The sequence below is a fragment of the Macaca thibetana genome, chromosome 5 (assembly GCF_024542745.1).
Source record: "Macaca thibetana thibetana isolate TM-01 chromosome 5, ASM2454274v1, whole genome shotgun sequence".
Lineage (NCBI taxonomy): Eukaryota > Metazoa > Chordata > Mammalia > Primates > Cercopithecidae > Macaca > Macaca thibetana.
In genome coordinates this window covers 162,462,029-162,482,794 of record NC_065582.1, presented here as the reverse complement: position 1 = coordinate 162,482,794, position 20,766 = coordinate 162,462,029, and the positions used below count along the sequence as shown (strand labels likewise).

The 20,766-nt window shown below is 45.5% G+C and overlaps 2 protein-coding genes across 5 annotated transcripts in view; one reads left to right on the top strand and one right to left on the bottom strand.

Annotated features, from left to right (window-relative positions):
• Positions 1–12,445, bottom strand: part of PPARGC1A (PPARG coactivator 1 alpha) — a 685,828-nt gene extending 673,383 nt beyond the window's left edge. The window contains exon 1 of the mRNA XM_050790682.1: positions 11,907–12,445. The gene's annotated coding sequence lies outside the window, so the exon portion shown is untranslated. The remainder of the gene's footprint in view (positions 1–11,906) is intronic.
• SOD3 (superoxide dismutase 3) overlaps positions 1–20,766 on the top strand; it is a 948,116-nt gene that overhangs the window by 605,860 nt on the left and 321,490 nt on the right. The window lies entirely within an intron of this gene.

Genomic DNA, 20,766 nt, shown 5'->3' with positions numbered 1-20,766 from the left:
TTAAAAGAGGTAATGATAGCTAGATGATAGGAATGGAAAAAGAGAGAGAAAGAAAGAGGGAGAGACAGAGAAAGAGAGGGTGATGATGATGTGTATATGGATGGACAGAGCTGTACTATTTTGTGTATATCTGTTCATACATATGCACATATCATCCGTCTACGTCTCTATCGTGTGTGTGTGTGTGTGTTTGTGTGTGTGACTTTTATGTCTCTCTTACTAAATTAAAGCCCTCGTAGGGGTTAGGGCAAGCACATTGTAGGTGCTTAATAAATTTCATTGAGTGAAAAAAATTTAACACAATTTTTTTAAAAAACCTTGGCAGGTATTCCTTGACTAATTCCTTTTACACTTTCCTTCTGCCTCAAATGTCCCCACTCTCATCCCCTATTCTCATCTGCCCAGATTCTCTCCATTTCTTAAAGCCCAGAACAAATGCCGCTGCCTTCTTGAAACTTTCTGTGATTTTTCCAGACAAAAGTAAACTCTCCCTTCTCCAAATGACCACTGCACCGATATCTCCTCCCTAAAGCACTAACTGTTTTCTATCTTCTCTGCATCCAGGTGGGAGGCCGCTTGAAATGCATATCCATTTTTTTCTTTTTCTTTCAGTTTTACACATGCAGAGCAGCATGTTGTTTGTTTGTTTGCTTGTTTGTTTTTGAGATGGAGTCTCGCTCCATCACACAGGCTGGAGTGCAGTGGCGTGATCTCGGCTCACTGCAACCTCCGTCTCCCTGGTTCACGCCATCCTCCTGCCTCAGCCTCCCGAGTAGCTGGGACTACAGGTGCACACCACCACCCCCAGCTAATTTATATATATATATATTTATTTATTTATTATATATATATTTAATATATATATATTTTATATATATATTTATTATATATATATATTTATTAGAGACAGGGTTTCACCTTGTTGGTCAGGCTGGTCTCAAATTCCTAACCTCAGGTTATCCACCTGCCTCAGCCTCTTAAAGTGCTGGGATTACAGGTGTGAGCCACCATGCCCGGCCAGCATGTTGTATTTGTCCTTGATGCTCCTCTCTCCACTCCTCCATCAGTTCATCCATCTGAATGCAGCCTAACAGGATAGTTAAAACACGGCCTCGGAAACCAGACATGCTTCATATAAATCCTGGCTCTACCACTTACTAGCTGCGTGACCTTGGCTACGTTACTTCACCTCTCTGTGCCTCAGTTTCCTCATGGAATACTAATAATAGTGCCCATAGGGTAATTTGATGGCTAAATGAGTGAATCCATGTAAAGCACTTTAAAATGTCTCTGGAATGTTACAGTAAGTGTTCTATAAATGGATTCTATTATGATGGACTCAATATAATTTACTGAGAATCTACTTTGTACCGGGCTGTCTGCTCAGCTGTCACATCAGTAGAACTCCATAAATATTTGAGGAATGACTGGTGAGAGCTAACATTGACTCAGCCCTTTATTAAGTCAGTAACAAAAGTCTTTCAGGTCCAAGGTCTCATTTAATCCTCACAACCATTGCAAGGGGATGGATGTCACCCCCTCCACCTTCACCCAGGAGCAGAGTCCCTTCTGCACTGCATAAGCACATACTTAGCAGGTGAAAAGTCTCCATAGTGTTCACCTCACAAGCCCGCCAACTTCTAGAGATTTTTTTCCATTCCCTCCTGCAGCTCCCTCGACTTCACACGAAGCATCTTTTTTAGCATCTGTTCAGCCTGACTCCCGTCATTAGATACATTCTTATGTGTTTATAATGCATCACTGATTTGTTTCAGGACTAAATCGTGGGATCTAAAAATAAAGTGACGTTGAACATATTTCTTTGCATATTAACTTTAAAGAAATGGATTAATCATTTAGAAATAATCAAAATTAAATGATCCACTCGGCATGGAGCAGTTACCAAAAATAATAAAAAGTAAAAACTCTTCAGATTCCCACTTTTCCTTTTTTACTGCTTCTGGATTTGTTCATGTAAGTATATCCTTCATAATTTTTTCTTTTGAAAAATTAAGAGGTTTAGCTAGCCTATGGTAACCCAATCATGTTTTTTCCCTGGGGACATTTAAATGGAAGCAGGATTCATTTATTCTCCAAGTCAAATTCCCATTTTCAAAAATGACATTGCGGAATTGCTATCATCATCCTAAGAGATGGAACAAAGAATGATAAATAAAGTGATGCATGTGTTGGTATAAAAGTTATTTTCTGACATTTCAGCCATTTATCCAACACATATGCTCTGTCTGTCCACCACAGGCTGGGCAGGATGAGGATCTAGAACTGAAGAGGGTGTAGTTCTTTTCCAAAATCAGCTTCCTCAGTAGAATGGGAGGCAAGACTTCCAAATAAACGTGACAGCACAAGACAGAAAGCTTTACGGAAAGGAGGGCAAAGGGAGTGGGGAAAAAAAAAAAAGTCAATTCCTGCTGAAATAAAAATATGATCTGCCTATTTGATAGAACATTTAAAATATTTTCCCCTTCAACGTACATGCACGCATATCCATTTTGACTGTTTGCTTCTTTTCTTTCTTTGGAACCTGACAATACTCTCAATCACCAGCCCTTGGGTGTTTACCTGTCACCTAGGCTTGGTGACATTGTTTTATTCAATTTGATATTTCCCTATTACTCAGAAGAAGTTATATATGCACATAAATATACATTCTGGTTGCAACATTAAATAATGAGGCAAACTACAGTTTATAAAATGCAGTTGTTCCATGCCACATTTCATTTTAGGAGAGGGAGGCCTACAGCCAACTGTGAACAATTACGAAATTGTCAGTGGAATTCAATAAATGTTGTTTAAAAAAACTAATTATTTGTTACAATAACCAGCTACTACTGCCACTTTGTATTTGGAGGTTTGTAAACTACTTCCATTTGAAATGTAATTGATTCCATTTTTATCATTTGTTCAAGTTTATGTGGTTATTCTCATCCTAAAAGATGATAACATCTATTTTCAGCAAATTATACATTATAATTCCTCATTCAAAAGCTGTAACAGAAAACAAAATGCTAATTTATGCTGTAAACGAAACTACAGAATCATAATCACTCATTGTTAACATTAGGGACTAAACTGCTACTGGAAATAATAAATTGGAGCAGAATGTGTAGGGGTTGTTGGTTAGATTTTTCTTTTTCTTTGCATCATTTTTGCTTGTTTTGTTTTGTTATTACACAACCAACACACTTTCTAATACTCTTTCAGGCAAGAGATTACATGGATGTCTTGTCTTCTTCCACATAGAAGCCAGACATTCACTGGGCTTCTCACTATTACCTGCAGCTCTCTATTTGAAATCTACGGAAGACGTGCTCACAAAGCAATCAGAAGTGTACACTACAGAGGAGAAGCAGACTAGAACTACACACGTGCTTTTCCACATTCCATTAAGTTTCCACATCTACATTTCCCTTTGCATCAACCATCTCCTCCCCCACCCACTTCCCTCCTCCTCTCCACTGCACGTTTCTCCTGTATGAAGACCCCACTGTAACCTCTTCTGGTCAAGGTGAGCCTTCCCCGATAGCAAGCTTCCCCTCTGTTTCAGCCACTACACCGAACAAATGCATACATGCACATAAACCCAGTAACTTTTTTTAAAGATGGGGTCAGTAGCTACGATTATAGGCACACGTCATCACACCTGGTTAATTTATTTTTATTGTTCTTTAGAGACGGGGGTCTCCCTGTGTTGCTCAAGCTGGTCCCAAACTCCTGGACTCAAGGAATCCTCCTGCTGCAGCCTGAGTAGCTGGGATTACAGGTGCGAAAAAATCGTGCTCTGGCAAAATCAGTAACTTTCAATAAATATAGTCAATCCTTATTAACACACACAAAAAGGGTGGGGGTGGACCTGGTACCGTATTCTAGGCACTGCTTTGTTGAAACGATCTTCATGTGAAAATAATGTAATACCACCTAATGGCATTTTCTCCTTTCTTCTTTTATTAAAACATAGAATCCAAAAGAAAGAAACATTTTAATATAATTATTATATCAAAAATGTGAATTTTTCGAAAAGACCTAAAAGTCACACTGCCTTCTAGAGTAAATCACTTTTCTGCTGCCCTTTTATTTAATGCCGTCTGCTGTACACATTTACCTCTTTGCTGGCAAAGTGTGATCATTGATTTCCCATGGTCTCTCTGGAAGGAAGTTCTGCTTCCTTGATGATGAATACAAGGGGTAGGTGACCCCATTCTCATTCCAATGCAAGCCTTGCACTTTTACATTTCCGCTAGGGCCACAGGAACATGAAAGCAGCGAGAAACCCCTCGCCCTCTTCGTAGAGACTGTCTTGCTGTAACTACTGACATTTAATGTTTTCCCTCCCCTTCCCACAACTGTATTTTGGAAGATCACAAAATAAGGGCTGAACCACTGAAAGGCATTAGTTCTTGATGGAAATAAATGTTAGGTGCATGATTCAGTAGAGAAGATACCTGTTATAACATGGCCGTGATGAGAAAGGTAAATTTCAGCGGATTAGCTCATGAGAGTGTATCCCTCACTATATATATGATAGGGTTTGGATACATCTGAATGATTATAAAATTATTCTATTCGTGTATCTCACAATTATATTTCTTCTGTCGAATATTTTATTGATATTCATGTACATTTGGAATGAGTACCCCACTAAGCCATAATTATTCTGTTTTAGAAGGCCCTGTCTATCTCTCAGGCTAGATCCACCATTCAAACCAAAAAGAATGGTCAACTCAAACATCTAGTCCAAAAAGCATCAGGTAGTTATGGTTGATTCCACCAAAAGAGACATTTCACCTCGTTCATCAAAAAGAATTCTATCTGGATATATATATATATATATATATATATATATATATATATATATATGAAAGTTATATATATATATAAAAGAAAGTGGGAAAACTTGGGCAAACAAAGGAGATACTCACTATTTCACCAAGCTGGCAAATAAATGACACCATTGCCAAACTTGCCAGAAACGTACATGTGGCCACACAATTTCTTCTGTGTTGTAGCAGAAAGTGAGTACAATGGGGAGAAAAAGAGGAAGCTGGCATAAGTCTGCCTGGTGGAGAGCTCAGCTTTCCCTAACTAGCGCTGAGACCTTAGGCAAGTCACTTAATTCTCTGTGCTTTGTTTGCCTCATCTATAAAACGGGAATCAATAGTAAAAGTACCTACCTCACATGTTGTTACGGAGATTAAAAGAGCCAAATACTTATAAAGTATATGGAACAAGAATTGATAAATGGTAGTTATTGTTGCTGTTCTTTAATTGGCAAGTTTAAGGTTTACATAAATTATAGGCCGGGCGCGGTGGCTCAACCCTGTAATCCCAGCACTTTGGGAGGCCGAGATGGGCGGATCACGAGGTCAGGAGATCGAGACCATCCTGGCTAACACGGTGAAACCCCGTCTCTACTAAAATATACAAAAAACTAGCCGGGCGCGGTGGCGGGCGCCTGTAGTCCCAACTACTCGGGAGGCTGAGGCAGGAGAATGGCCTGAACCCGGGAGGCGGAGCTTGCAGTGAGCTGAGATCCGGCCACTGCACTCCAGCCTGGGCGGCAGAGCGAGACTCCGTCTCAAAAAAAAAAAAAAAAAAAAAAAAAAGAAAAGCAAACAACACCACTTTGGGAGGCTGAGACGGGCAAATCACTTGAGGTCAGGAGTTTGAGACCAGACTGGTTAACATGGTGAAACTCCGTCTCTACTAAAAATACAAAAATTAGCCAGGCGTGGTGGCGTGTGCCCGTTGTCCCAGCTACTCAGGAGGCTGAGACAGGAGAATCGCTTGTACCCAGGAGGTGGAGGTTGCAGTAAGCTAAGATTGCACCACTGCACCCCAGCAAAAAAATTAAAAAAAAAAAAAAAAAAACAGAGGAAGGAAGGGAAAGGAAGACAAGTGAGGAAAGAAAGAAAGAAAGAGAGAGAGAAAGAGAGAAAGGAGGGAGGGAGGAAGGAAAAAGAAACAAACAAACAAACAAAAAAGAGAAAGAAAGAAGAGAAAGAAAGAGAGAAAGAAAGAAAAAGAAAGACAGATGGGAGGGAGGGAGGGAAGAAGGAAGGAAGGAGAAAGAAAGAGAGAAAGGAGAGAAAGAAAGAAAGACGGGAGGGAGGGAAGAAGAAAGGAAGGAAGGAGAAAGAGAGAAAAAAGAAAGAAAGAAAGAAAGAAAGAAAGAAAGAAAGAAAGAAAGAAAGAAAGAAAGAAAGAAAGAAAGAAAGAAAGAAAGAGAAAAAAAGAAAGGAAGGAAGGGAGAAAGAGAGAAAGGAGGGAGGGAGGGAGGAAGAAAGGAAGGAAGGAAAAAGAGAAAGAGAAAGAAAGAAAGACGGGAGGGAGGGAGAGAAGAAGGAAGGAGAAAGAAAGAAAGAAAGAAAGAAAGAAAGAAAGAAAGAAAGAAAGAAAGAAAGAAAGAAAGAAAGAAAGAAAGAAAGAAAGAAAGAAAGAAAGAAAGAAAGAAAGAAAGAAAGAAAGGAAGGAAGGAAGGAAGGAAGGAAGGAAGGAAGGAAGGAAGGAAGGAAGGAAGGAAGGAGAAAGAAAGAAAGGAGAGAAAGATAGAAAGATAGAAAGAAGAAAAGAAAGAACGAACGAACGAACGAAAGAAAGAAAGAAAGAAAGAAAGAAAGAAAGAAAGAAAGAAAGGAGGGAGGGAGGGAGGCAAGCAAATAATGTTTTCAAGCTGATGCATTAAGTAAGCCAGCCTTATTGGAAGACCTGCAACAAACTCCTTTCCTCTCCTATACCCATAGGAGAAACCCAAAGTCAGAAAAATTGGAGTTATGTGAAAGCTGGGGTACTGTGAGCTGGATTTACAGGATTTCTAAAATTTCTTTAAGGTAAGAATGTAGAAATGCACTTAAAACTCTTTTGCAGTTCATACTACATCTTCAGGGAAATAAAAATGTTGAAAAAGTGTAGAAGCCCAGTTGATATTTTTTGAACTTTGAGGTATTGGCTATCTAACAACTTTGTAAATGGAGGACATTCCCAAGTCTTGGCTCATCTCTGGGGATGCCAACATTGTCACCACTTTAAGAATTATGAAGTGTGCAGAAAGAAAGAAAAAAAAACCCACTGAATTCTTGATGGTACTTGGACTGAATGGAGAAGCGTTCCTCAGTGGGCTGCCTTCTGCTTTGGCTATCCATATTCATGGAAGTAATGCCAAGCCAAAAAAATAAAAGGGCAGTCAGCACAACATTTCGACAACTTACCCACATCCATTAATGATTCTGCACTGAAACTTCTCCCTTGCTGGAGAATATACAGTGAGTATACAGAATTATGGGTACTGGCTAATTCAAAACAGTCACTGCCTACTCTGAGAAGATAGTGCTCTTATGAGGATGCCATTTTATATTTCTAGTCTGGAAAATCTGATAAAATGGTGGGGGCAGGGGACAGAGAAAGAAAAGTTAAAAAAGCAGGGTCAAGCCTCGTGGTAATGTCTTTTACATAGCCTCGGGTTAAGCTACCCAGTAACCAAAAAGCTGGTCAATCAGGTGAGTAAAGTCACATGTCTGGCCTCATGGACACCCAAGCGGTCAGCTAATTGGCTCCATTTTTCACTTTCAATTGATTGATTCAATATCATACAGATCTGGCCTGCTTCGATTTGGACTTACATAGTGACAGTTAACTAATAAGGTGACCTGGGTCCAAACTGCAAGCAATCATGACCACTCCACCATCAGCTTTCTGATGGAGAGAGAAAGCCGAAACAACTACAGGAGAGAATCACAGGTTGAAAAGCACAACATCAAAAGATAAAGCTCGGTTTTGGAAGCTTGCACTACTGCCATCCCTAGGCGTGAAACTGTAAATTAAAGAATGGTCTGCCGTCTGCTGCACTGAGCCAAATCAGAGACATTTCACATATACACTTTAATTGGGGGTTTCGTTCTAATTGAAGAAATGAATTCCACCTAAGCAGATGCTCCTCCCCGCACACACACACTTGCTATGATATGTTTTGCACATTGGCAAGTGGGTGCAAAATATCTGCAACATGGTCCTCTCAGATATAGGATGGAATTTCCCAGTTTTTAAATGGTAACAGATGTAGTTTCGGCTCTAATACACATTGGGCTCTCTCCAAAAAAATCACCCCTCCCTCCCCAGCTTCAAGAATAAAATGTCATAGAACAAGTGAAAACCTGGTCGGTCATGATTTGTGGTTGGGTTTTTGTTGTTTGTTTGTGTTTCTGTTTTTCAGGAATGAGTAAATGCCCTAGTTGTTTCCAATTTTCCAGGTCTATATATCAAGAACCTCCATCTTCATTATTTTTTTTACTTGCTTGTTTATAACGAGAGGTGTCATAATCATGTTTCTTGTGAAAATGAAAGTAATCAAAATGCCTTGTGATTCCAGGAAAAGAGCTTCTTAGGGAGACATGCCTGCCTGCTATTGATGTTGCAAAAAGGCTCCTTTTACATGGTATTAGATGTTGAGAGCACATCATATTGATCTAGAAATAAAAAGCTTGATTTTTTTTTTAGTACAGTCAACCCTTACCTTCCATAAGCACTTTGTAACACTAGGAAAAGGATTTTATTTTTAATTGAGGTAGAGTAAACAAATTATATTTGAAGAACATTGCTATTTTTAGGAAACGCAGGATATGTAAGCATTTTGGCAGCAATCAGGGTAAAATCATGAATAAGTCTCACTCTCACAAATTTGGCCCAGGCCTTCCTACAGCAGTTCTGCCCGAGTCCAAGATGAGATTTAAAGTATCGCCTTTCTTGTATCCTTTTTCTTCTTAGGAACAGTTAAGAGCATGTTTCTCAATCATGTGCCCATGCTCAAATGCTGAAAATGCAAACTGGAGATCAGTAAGGTCCCTTATGCACATGTACTCTTCATCCCCGAAAATGGAGATTGTGGCTGTGCTGGAAACCGCAAATCCTGGTAAGATTCACTGCCCCGGCTGCATTTACCACCAGAGATTAAAGCTTCGGTAGCATCTGACGCACCTTCCCCTAATGATGTACATCTCTCATTTGTTTCTGTACTTTATCTTAAAGTTCATACCGCACCACTGGAAGAAGAAATCAATACTTCAAATAATCCCCCTCTCCCCACCATGCAATTTCACTGCACTAAGAGTAGCACAGTACCCAATACCAGCCCGAGACCCAATCATTCTCCATAGAGCAGAGCCGGCTGCTTTATCAGAAATTCTTTCGATTTTCTTAGCAACATGAGTATCCCCTTCTAGAAGAAAGATGTTGCCTCTTGGGGAAACGCTTTTCCACCTCAAGTTAAACTAACTTTACCCGAAGAAGCCGGTAGTTTTCCTCTTTTTAAAACGCCCCCCTCCCCCAAATGGTTCTCTCTTTCCTTTACTCCAAACCTGCCCCCACCCCGTCCCTCTCTCCCACCTCCTCTGGTTTCCAAGGAGTTTGCACGTGATTGCCTGTCTTGTGAAATCCAGACGCAGCCCTTCGCTTTTAAACGCTCTCAAATGACTTGTTTCTATCTCGTTAAAAATGCTGCGAAAACTCCCATCACTGCAAAGCTGTATCACTGCTTCCTTAGACCCAAGTCTCCTTCCTCTCTTCCTTTGGAGGAATACAAAGTGCCTGAGTTTCACGGCCCCGGGTGCAGGTCGGAGGCACGCGCCTGGAAACTTGTCCTAACGCATCTGACTCCAGGACTGGGGGGCGCGGCACTGCCGAGGACGCCCGAATGCCGGCCGGGCTTATGCCGGGTGTGTGGTTCAAGCCTTTTGTACCCGCCTCAGTCCTCAAAGACGAGCAGGGCTTGGTTTCTGACTCATCCACAGACATACACGCGCGCGCGCGCACACACACACACACACACACACACACACACACACACACACGCAGGCAGGCACACGGACGCCCGCTCCTGGTGAGCTGGAGTTTGCGGAGCTGAAGGGGTCGTTGGCTCTCGGCAATCCCGGGCGGGCGCGAGGAAGCGTGGAGATCACCCAGGGCCTGCCAGGCGGGGCGGGATAGCCTGAAGAAAGCCACCGGCGCCGGCCACGGGCAGCCGGGCACCCTCCGGGCCCCGATCTTGCTTCTCCAGGCACCCAACTCCAGCGCCGGCCCGACCACCTCGGCAGCTCCTGCAAGTTTCTGCTCGCAGCGAGGCCTCGTGTCTCGCCGCTGCCTCACCGCGAACCCTCACTCCGCGCGCCTGGGCTGCCCTCCCGCCCCGCCCGAACGGCCGGCGTAGTTCCCAGGGGCCGCCCAGACGCCCCCACCCGCGGCGGCGGCCCGATGGTCTGTCCAGAGCTCGCCGCCGCCTCCCGCTGCTGCTGCCGCGGCGGCGGGAGCCTCTCCAAGGCTCCCCGGCAGCCCTAATGTATTATTCACTCGGATGGCCGCGGCGCTTTCTGGAGAGCAAGCACACGCCGGAGAGAGAGGTCTTCACCTGGCAGCTAGTAGTTTGGTGATTTGTTTCTTGGAAACTTGGGGTGATGCGGGGGCGGCGACGAACATTTTTCGGTTATTTGCTTTCGGGGTTTGGCTTCTCTGCCTGGAGCTCGCAGGAACGCGCTGTGCCCCGGGCCCGGGAGGGAGCGCGCCAGCGCCGGCGAGCGCGGCGGGCAACCCCGCAAGCTGCCAAGGCTGGCTGGCGGGATCCGGAGGAGAGGCGCCGCGGCGGCCAGGCGATCCCGGCTGAACGGAGCTCTTTTCCTCGACACCCCCCACCCCTAGCGGGCCAGCTCCCCCCGCGGTGCGCGCTCCGCGGGGCCCGGGAATCCCCGGCGCCCTGGACCGCCCACCGAGTTGCTAATGCCTTTCACCGTTGCTTCTCCACCGCGCCTCTGGCCCCAACTTTCCCCAGCCCAGACACGCGAGCGCGCGCGCACACACACACAGACACACACCCGCGTGCACACACACACACGCGCACACACGTACACACATGCCTCCCCTCCCTCGACCCCAGCTCTACTTCCCCGTGTAGTTTGGAGATGACAGATGCCTGTAGACTTTCACCAAACAAGCGGTGGGGGCAGCAGACTACAACAGTTATTTAATTAAAAGGCATTTTCCTCTATTTCTCGCTCCAGCTCCCAGAATAGCTTTTTCACCCCTAGACCCCTGAGCACATGCCTGTCTCTCCAGATTACCAGTGGCCCGCTGACACCCATTTCCTTCCACGCCCCCCTTCCGGCGTCTACCCCCAGTTTTCCTGGGCCCCCCGAGTCACACCGACACGCACACCTACAGGCCGGCGGCGTGGAGCGTCTAGGGCACGATGCAGCCGGACTGCATTGCACAGTCATCAAAGTTAAGTGTGTGTGTTTGTGGGGTGCTTGTGCGCCCCGGGGGAGGCGCGGGGTCAGGAGCGGAGCCTCCAGTCTGCACCCCACCCCCCCCCACCTCCGCGGGTCAGGGGACGCCTCTACTTGAGATTGCAGCCATTTTAGGGAAAGAGGCGGCTCGGGCCCCGAGGGGAGTGGAGGGGGGACAGCACGTCGCGGGGGGCTCGTGGCTCTGCAGCCCCTCGGCGCAACTGGAAGGCGGGTAGGCGCCGGGCGCACAGGGGCGCGGCGCCCGCGGCGACTTGGGGAAGGTTGCGCTCGAGTTCCCTGGTTCTGCCTGGAGTTGTTCGGGGTAACGCGCCGGCTCCTGCCTCTTTCTCGGGTTCCCGCTGGGCTGGGAGGTGGTGGGGGAAGGTGTCGATGGCAGATTGGGCACGGGAGGAACGCGACAGAACCTGGAGACTGGAAAGCTAGCGATGGGGGAAGGGGGGGGTACCTCCTCACGCCGGTTGGCGCTGACCCAGACAGTGCGACCCACTTGGCCCCCCATCCTCCCCACCCCCTCCCGAGCCTCTGCCTCCCCACCGAGTACCAAGTGAGCGCGCGGCAGGGGGCAAGGGGCGCGACGCCGCCCGGCACCGAGCCACCCCTTACCTGGTTGGAAGGGGTTTCCCAGGAGGAGCCGTAGTTGTAAAAGAAGGAAGAGAAGAGGGTGTCTTCCGACAGCCCGCAGCCCGCCATGCTCTGGATGCAAATAAAATGAGGAAAGAAAAAAAAAAGCACACATACACAAAAGCAACCCAAAATTTTAAAAATCAAATTAAACCAATAAACCAAGAAGAAATTCTCTCAAAAATAAAGAAAAGGAGGGGGAAGGGAATGGCAAAGGGAACGGAAACTCTCGGCGGTGCTCCCTCTCCGGGAGAGGAGGGATGCTCGGGCTGCCGCCGCCGCCGCCGCCGCTGCCGCCGCTGCCGCCTTCTCAAGACGGTACCTAGAGAGGTTCGTCCTGACTTGGGCAGCCGCCGCCGCCGCCTGTGCCGGCTGCGTGTGTGCGCGCGTGTGTGTGCGTGTGCGTGTGTGAGGTGTGTGCGCGCAGAGCGAGAGACCGCAGGGGAAGCGAGAGGGCGAGATAATGAGCTAGCCGGGATGGAGGCGCAGAGGCAGCGCGAGCGGGCGGACGGGCGTGTGCGCGCGGGGGTGCGTGCGTGTGTGTGTATGTGTGTGGTGTGTGTGTGTGTGCGCGCGCGCCAGCGCGAGCGCGCGCGTGTGGCTGGGTGTGCGTCTGTTTGGGGAGCTCACCGGAGAGCCGGGGCCGTCACGTGGGCGCGCTGACTCCGCCGGCTGCCGGGGACAGCCTGTACTACAGCCCCGGCCACTAAATCAGCCCGCTCCGCCAGACCTTTGCAGCCCGCGGCCGGACCGCCGCCTTCTCCGACCTCCTAGCCATCCCCGCCGAGCCATGCGCGCCCCGGGACGGCAGGGGGCGCGGGTGAGGCCGCGGGCAGGTGGATGGATGGGTGGGGAGTGGGCCGCCCTGAGCCTGGGAAGCGGAAAAATGCTTGAGGAAAAACACAGGCCCCCCCACGCTGCGTCCCGCACCCTCCTGGCAAGCCTTCCTTCCATCCTGTTTGAAGATTTTTTTTTTTAATTCCTAAAATTGCTTTTCCATGCAGAGACCCCTCTTCCAGCCACGGGAAAATTATTTTCACATAGTTGCTACGTCCTGCTTTTCTTTCTTTCGCGATCCCTCCAGCCCCCTGCGCTCGTGTCCACGCAGGCACAGACACACCGGTGCCTGCCTCCTCCCATCCCAAATGCAAACCCACTTCCTTTTGCCGGTTGCTGTAGTTAAGCTAAGTCAATGCTACATCAAACTAGGCTAGGCTGAGAGGACTGGAAAGTGGATTTAGGGGACAATACTGCCCCAGCAGGAAGAAAGGCTCTAGTTTGGCGTTCTGTTGATTTAACAGTTTAAAACGAAAATGGATTTTGTAGCTTCTGCACTAAAACTCAGGCCCCTTGAGTCACAATTATTTAAAGGGAGCTATTCTCTGAAGTCCATTATATGATATAAAAATGTAAACGGATATAATGCCGTCTCTCTCTCTCCCCACAAGATGGTATTTTAGAACCAAATCTTTCAGTCTTAATAATTGGATGGCTGAAAGGTTTGTTTTGTGTTTCTTTTTTTTTCCTGCAAAAAGATATTCTTTACCTGCTTCCCCTTACTCTTTACACAGATATTTATAGAAAGTAAAATTCAAATAAAAACCAGCATATCTGTGTAAGACGCTCTTAGAAGTATTTGAATCCTTTCAGGAAGACTTAAAACAACCTCTTATAGCCAGTTTATATTGTTTCCTTTCTGAATCCCGTTTCCAAATGCTGCCTATTTTTATTCAAACCAATTGTGTTTTTCAAGAGTTCACACTTCCGCTTGTAAATTTCCCACTGGAGGTCGAAATCCTCTGTGAAATAAACATTTCCACAGCAACGCAGTGATGTCAGAAACACCAGCTAGTGATTTCAGAGGGGAAATAAAACAGGAGCAAAGAATGGCTCTAGAAAGACAGTTCCTTCATCTTTGCGAATAGCATGCCTCCTAGTAGAAATTCAGAAAACATATCTGGCTAAATACCTGTTTTCTTTTTCTGAGATTGACTTATTTTTCAAAGGCATGTCGAATGATCTTTAAAAAAAATAGGTCACCATCCTCTTTTCTGGATTGGTGAAGAATGGTGTTTCAAATCAGTGGTGCCTAACCACACTGGCCACTATAGATTTTTATAAGGGGGGGAATGTTTTTTCTAAAAATTGATGTTGAAGAGAACATTGAAAGATGAAATTTAATGTACTAACTTCAGGCCCAAATAATGCTGACTGACCTGGCTTCAAACTTACAATAGTTTTTTTAAAGTATTAAGCACACAGAAGTTCTATTCAGTTATCGAAATTGGTGCTGATCTCACCAAGTTAGAATAAAGGGGCTTCTCCATTGTTCACTCTATTGTTTCCTGTGTCTCCTGGCTGAGAAAAAGAAGGGAGGAATTCTTCATACTGCCCCTAATTCAATCCCCCTGCAGTCCCACCCTTATAAACATTAAATGTAAAGAGACCAGAAAATATAAAATTAGGCCCAATGCCTGGGTTTTCTTAGGCTTCCTGTCTAAATGAGTTTCTTTAGAAAACATTTACACAAAGCATTATAGAAATGTACACTTTGTAAGTTGCTTTTCATGTATACGTTAGCCCAAGTTAACATTCTGTTCCTGCAGCCACTCACTGATTCCCTGATTTTAGCTCAGGTCGCACATTCACACCAATGGAAGTTCATTCTGTCTGTGTTATCCCATCCCCTATTGGTTGGATAAATGGATTCATTTCTCACAGTTTTGGGAGACGCAGGACTCTTTATCTCCATTTTACAGATGTGGAAAAAGGCTCAGAGATGCTAAATAACCTAACCCAGGTCCCGCAGCTATAAAGCAATAGAAATTGAACCTAAACTTTGTGACCACACCTACCTCTTTCTTCCAGATCTAACTGAGCCCATCACAGGTCTGCTCTTATGTGATCATTTCAGCCTTGATATACCAAATGGAGTAAGTGATTCCAACCCTTTCCCCACAATTGACGGCAAGTGTACATTTGTGAAATGTCTTCATTTAAAAATTGATTGCCTGTGTTCATCCACTGTCCGCAAGAGCCCTGTTAGGCAGCCATTATTAGTTTTTTTAATAGACCAGGAAACTGAGGCTTAAGGAAAGACCCTCTCCCCAACTCCCCCTCCTTCCTACAGCTAGTAAGTAGAAGAGCTGGGCCTTGAACCAAAGACTTCTGGCTCATGCCTCTCTTTCCCTGAACAAACACATAGGAAAACAGATACATGAGCCACCTAGCAGGCCCAGTGCCTACAGAGGCATCCAGGGATAAAGAGGCAGGAACAGGTTAAAAAGAACCTCCTCCGGGCACAAACAGGGGAACACTGCATAAAAGTCTCACCTCCAGCCTGGAACATTTGTTTCCCCTCAAGTCTCCAGCTCTTTCTTTTTTAAACAGGAAAGCCCCCAAAGACGGCCACCTGAGTAGTTTTCAGATAAAATGCCTCCTTCCCTGTTTGCCCCCTCTCCCCGGCAGCTCTGCCACCCCAAAAGAATTCTGCCTTCATTGATAGATTTGCTCACCTGGCATCCCCAAAGTAACATGGAGGTTTGTTTGCTAGTTCCCAGCAACATAAAACAAGCTGCCACCCCAGCCCCTACCCTCACAGGGGCCCAGAACAGATGGAGACAGCCCCTTGGGAAGCAGAGGGAGCCATAAGCTCATTGAGAAAAGATCACTCCAGCCACCTTGCCAACTCCTTGCTATGCAGTATTCAGAAGTCTGAAGATGGAAACCCAAAACAGAAAGCTTTCGATTTCCAGATCCGCTGTGGTTGGTTCTCTCAAGACAAACCAAACTTTCTTCTGCACGTATTCCCCTATCATATTGCCAAGTCACAATTTGTCATGTTGAAAATATGGAATTTGTTGAACTGATATCATCCTATTAGTGAGAAATCCATCTTTATTCATAATTACTTTCCCCCCAAGAAAAAAGTTTTGCATTAATCTCGTATTGGAAATTGGTTAATAGCCCAGATGATGTGGGGTGTTTTCATTGTTTATAAATGAGGTGCATTAACACTCTCGTACCACTAGGGTCTCATTTAGCGAATGACTGCTCGGCTCTGCAGATGCAAGAGGCCAGATTCTTGTAGATGTGAGTAAAAAATGATCATCTTGGCTAAAACTGCAGATGGGAAGCAGATGTAATGTACAGAGGAAGTCAATTTCATTCCGTCTTTTTCCTTTATTAAAATAAAGTCTGTTAATTTGTCTTACTTAAAAAAGCATTCTGAATGCAAACACATGAGTTAACTTGAGGCAAAGTGAAAACCACTATCATTCCTGCCTTCAAGAAGTTTACAGTCTCAACAAATGTTTGGTGTATCAGGATTTGGGGTTGCCACTATTCCTTTGAAACTGTTTAAAAGTTTACATCTCATCGAAATCATAATTACCCTGGGGAAAGATTACAATTAAGAAGTTGTGAGACACGGAAACGTCAGGAGGGCAAAAGAAATGTATAACAGAAGAGGAAGTTATCTTTAAAAACATGGGATGCCAAGGTCAGGGAGGAGGGTGCAACAGTTAATGCAAAAAGAAACTGAGGCAGGGTCAGGTGCGGTGGCTCACACCTGTAATCCCAGCACTTTGGGAGGCTGAGGCGGGTGGACCACTTGAGGTCAGGAGTTTGAGACCAACCTGACCAACATGGTAAAACCCTGTTTCTACTAAAAATACAAAAATTAGCCATGCATGGTGGTGCACACTTGTAATCCCAGCTACCTGGGACGCTAAGGCGGGAGGATCGCTTAGATCCAGAAGGTGGAGGTGGCAGTGAGCTGAGATCATGCCACTGCACTCCAGCCTGAGTGACAGAGTGAGACTCTGTCTCAAAAAAAAAAAAAAAAAATCAAGAAAAGAAACTGAAGAAGAAATGAACCTCGAAAGAGCTACAGCAACAATAATAGCAAATACTTAGTGAATGCTTCTAACGTGCCAGGCATGATATACAGCGCATAACAATCTATTTTGCTTTGGGCTTCCTTAAGAAAAGGATTAGAGTGCAAGTTGTTTATTTGGGAGGTAACCCTAGGAAACACAGGTAAGGAAGTAGGAGAAGTAAGAGAAAGAAGTGGAGGAAGCTATAAGGAGCGCATCTGTGGGTAGGAAGAGTTTAGTTCTGCCTGGGATCCTCTGGGAGGCAGTGTGGAATGCAGTCTAGACTGACCCTCCTGGAAATGTGAGGGGCTAGGGTATTTGCTGATCTTCCACCTCCTCAGTGGAAGGCTACTCCCAGGTGTTGGTCACTCCCGGGCACATCCCACCTGTGGCCAGCACAGGAAAAGTGGGGTCTAGCAGCCAGAGCAAGTCCTCGGGCAAAGGGGTGCTGCTGCTGATGGAATCTGGGAAATTCATGGAAATGGCCATGCGTGGAAACGGTCAGGGCTGTGCGGATCTGAGTTGGGACCAACAGCATCTGCAACAAAAACATTAACTCATTTAATTTTACCAAAACCTTATGAAGTGGGAATGATTACATTTCCAGTTTCTCCCAGGAGAACACAGTCTAAGAGAGTGAGGAGTGGCATCTGTTGTTTTTACCCAGCTAGTGTCGGTTCCCTCTTCTGGGAACAGCCCCCTGCTCTTCCTTTGAGAAACATTCCCTTCCCCGTGTCAGTGATCTGACCTCACTCTCTCACTCCAGAGATGTGCAGGGGACCCCAGCTGACCGGATGAGAGCTCTGCCTCAGATTTGCACTGGAGCCATAGAGAGGCGTGCTCTCTCTGCTGGGAGAGCAAGGCTGGGAGAATGTGTAAGCCTGGCGCTCTTCCAGGCCATTTGACTCCCACCGGAATGAACCCAGCTGCTTAAGAATGAAGCCAGCTCAGAAGGAAAGAGAGGCTGAGAGGAAGCACTGCAGATTCCTGACTTAGATCCTTTGAGCAACTGGATCCAGCCCAGCCTGAAGCTAGACACCTCCCTGGACTTTCTCAGTGTGTAAGCCAATAAACTTCTCCTCTTTATAAGCCAGTTTGAGCCTGATTTATGGAAGTTTAAAGCACCTTGGCCAAAATCACATATCTAACAAGTGTAGAGTAATATTCAGATCCATACAACCCTAATTCCATATGCGCGAGGATTCTTAACCACCATGCTGTACGGTGGCAAATACCATCTATGGCAGGACAGAGCTCAGAGTCACATCCTTTCATTGCCTGGCCCTCACTGGGAGTCTCTTCCCTTCCAGAAGCAGCTGCCGATTTGTTTAACAGGGTAATTGATCAGGGTACATGTTTGTTTGTTTGTTTGTTTCTTTTTGACTCTTATGGAGGCAAACATCTCAGCTTTATGTGAATTGTTTGTTGCATCAAATCATTAAAAGTCTGCACATGTCTCGATCACTTGGTGAAAGGCTGGAGTGGAGGTGAGAGAAAGTGTAAAAAGAAAACGGAATTAAGACCAGGCATGGTGGCTCATGCTTGTAATCTCAGCACTTTGGGAGGCTCGAGGCAGGCAGATCACTTGAGGTCAGGAGTTCGAGACCAGCCTGGTCAACGTGGTAAAACCCCGTCTCTACTAAAAATACAAAAAAAAAAAAAAATTAACCAGGCATGGTGGCAGGTGCCTGTAATCCCAGCTACTCAGGAGGTTGAGGCAGGAGAATCGCTTGCACCTGGGAGGCGGAGGTTGCAGTGAGCCCAGATCTTGCCACTGCACTCCAACCTGGGTGACAGAGCAAGATTTCATTTAAAAAAAAGAAAGAAAGAAAGAAAGAGGAAAAGAAAATGAAAGGAAAAAGAAAAGAAAGGAAAGGAAAGGAAAAGAAAGAAAAGAAAAAGAAAATAGGGAATTAAGACCTTCAAGTCTTGCCTCTTTTCTGATGACCCAATCAGGCAATATTTCTGGACAACTTCTGCATTAGTCAGGACTCAGTTGCAAGTGACAAAAACCCAACTTCACTGGCTAAAACAAAACAAAACAAATTTTAAGAACTTTAATGGTTCTCCTGACTGAGAGCCCAGGAGTAGGGGTGTTTTCAGGCAAGGCTGGTCTATGCAAATCTCAAACAGATGTCTTGGCTTTGCTTGCCTTTGGGTTGACTTCATTTTCCATTCCACATGGAGCCTCCAACAGCACCTGGCTCACCTCTTCCTTTGTATCAGTGGTCCTAAGGAAAGAGAGTACGCAAATGAGGTAGATGTGCATCTCTCTCTCTCTCTTTCTTGCTCTCTCTCTCTCTCAACAGTCCAGTCAAAAATCCTTAGATCCTAAAACATTGGCTCTGGTTGGGTCATGTTCCCATCTTTACATTAATTACGGTAACCAGTGGGATGCAATGCTTTCTGATTGGCCAGGCTTGAGTCTCATGCCCACCCCTGGCTCTAGAAGTCCATAACACCAAAGCAAATAAACAGACTGAAGGAGACGTGACTCCCCAGAGGAAAATTGGAGCGCAGTCTGTCTATCTGGTACTTTTGGCAGAATGATGGTTGGATGTCAAGCAAGCAAAAATGGCAGTCATCCACATCACACCTACTATGTGCTCTGCACTGTGGATGACTTGATAGAGGGGAAGTGACCGCTTTCTTGTCTTTAAAGAGCACATGCCGTGTTTAGAAAAAAAGTGTCACTACCTGTAGAACAACAAATAAAATATCTAATAATAAATGAAGTTCACTGATGAGCATATCACAGGTTGTTATTTGCAGACAACAGAATACACTTCAGATACTTTAGGCAGAAAGTCAGGTAACTCATATAATTCCCAGGAGGGTTAGAGAATTGGGTTTGGATGCTACAAATAGGAACAAAGCTGCCAGGAAAAAAAGCTGTATGACAATAGAGACTGGACACCAGAAACTCTACCACCTACGGTCTTGGAAGAACAGGAAGCTTGGTAACCTCATTTGCCAGAACATCTGATCTTGCTGTACTTAGCAGTTGCCATATATTGTGCACTTCTGCCTGTAAGACTGGAGAAGGTGTGTTTGCCTGGAGGCACCTTGGTCACATGGGTGACCATACCTGCAAAACGTTCTGGGAAATGTTGCTTTTGGCTCTCTGGCCTCTATGAACCAGAGAGTTAGTAGGAGAGTGTTGCAATGGGTACCGAATGAGTTAATTTACAATATCTGCCATAGAGCAGGTGACAGGAGTTCAGTGGAGAGAAGAAGATACAGGCCAAGATCCGATCATCTGTCACATTGGTGGTCTGACATTTGCTAAGAAATCAGAGGATATAGATGCTGGGGGTAAAATGTCCACAGAAGCCACACCTGATCCATACCTCCAAGTCCTGGATGCCATTTGAAGGCAGATAATGGCAAGTTGTGTTTGTCCATGGGCAGACCATCAGGAGGAAGTCTGGTCTATGTGGTGTGAATCATCTTAACACCTCCCTCCCCTTCAATATCAATATCCAATGTCTCTCCTTAAATGCTTCCACTTCTCTCTACTTCCACTCAGTCGCCTAGGCCGGGCTACCTTTCTCTTCTGTCAGGACCTTATGGTAGATTCCTAACAGGTCTTTTTGCATCCATTGTGACCCAGCCATTCTTCATCCTGCAAAAAGCATAATGTCTTCAAAGCACAAATCTAATCATAGCCCGCTTCAATGACTTTCATTGCTCTTTGGTTCAAAATCCAAATCCTAAAAATGACTCCTTTCGGTTCCTCTAATCTAGACACCTACCCCCAACCCCAAGTCTGACACAATTTTCCATAATCCCGCGGGGCTTTCTAAGGTGTTACAAGGCCCCTTGTGATCAGATTCCTCCCACGGAACTCTCCAGGCTCATCTCACGTGACTTTTTTCTTTGTTCCTTCTCAAAGGCCTCCCAACTCACACAAGGCCTCAGTGTGGCCAGCTCACTTAAGCTCTTAGAAACGTCACATTCTTCCA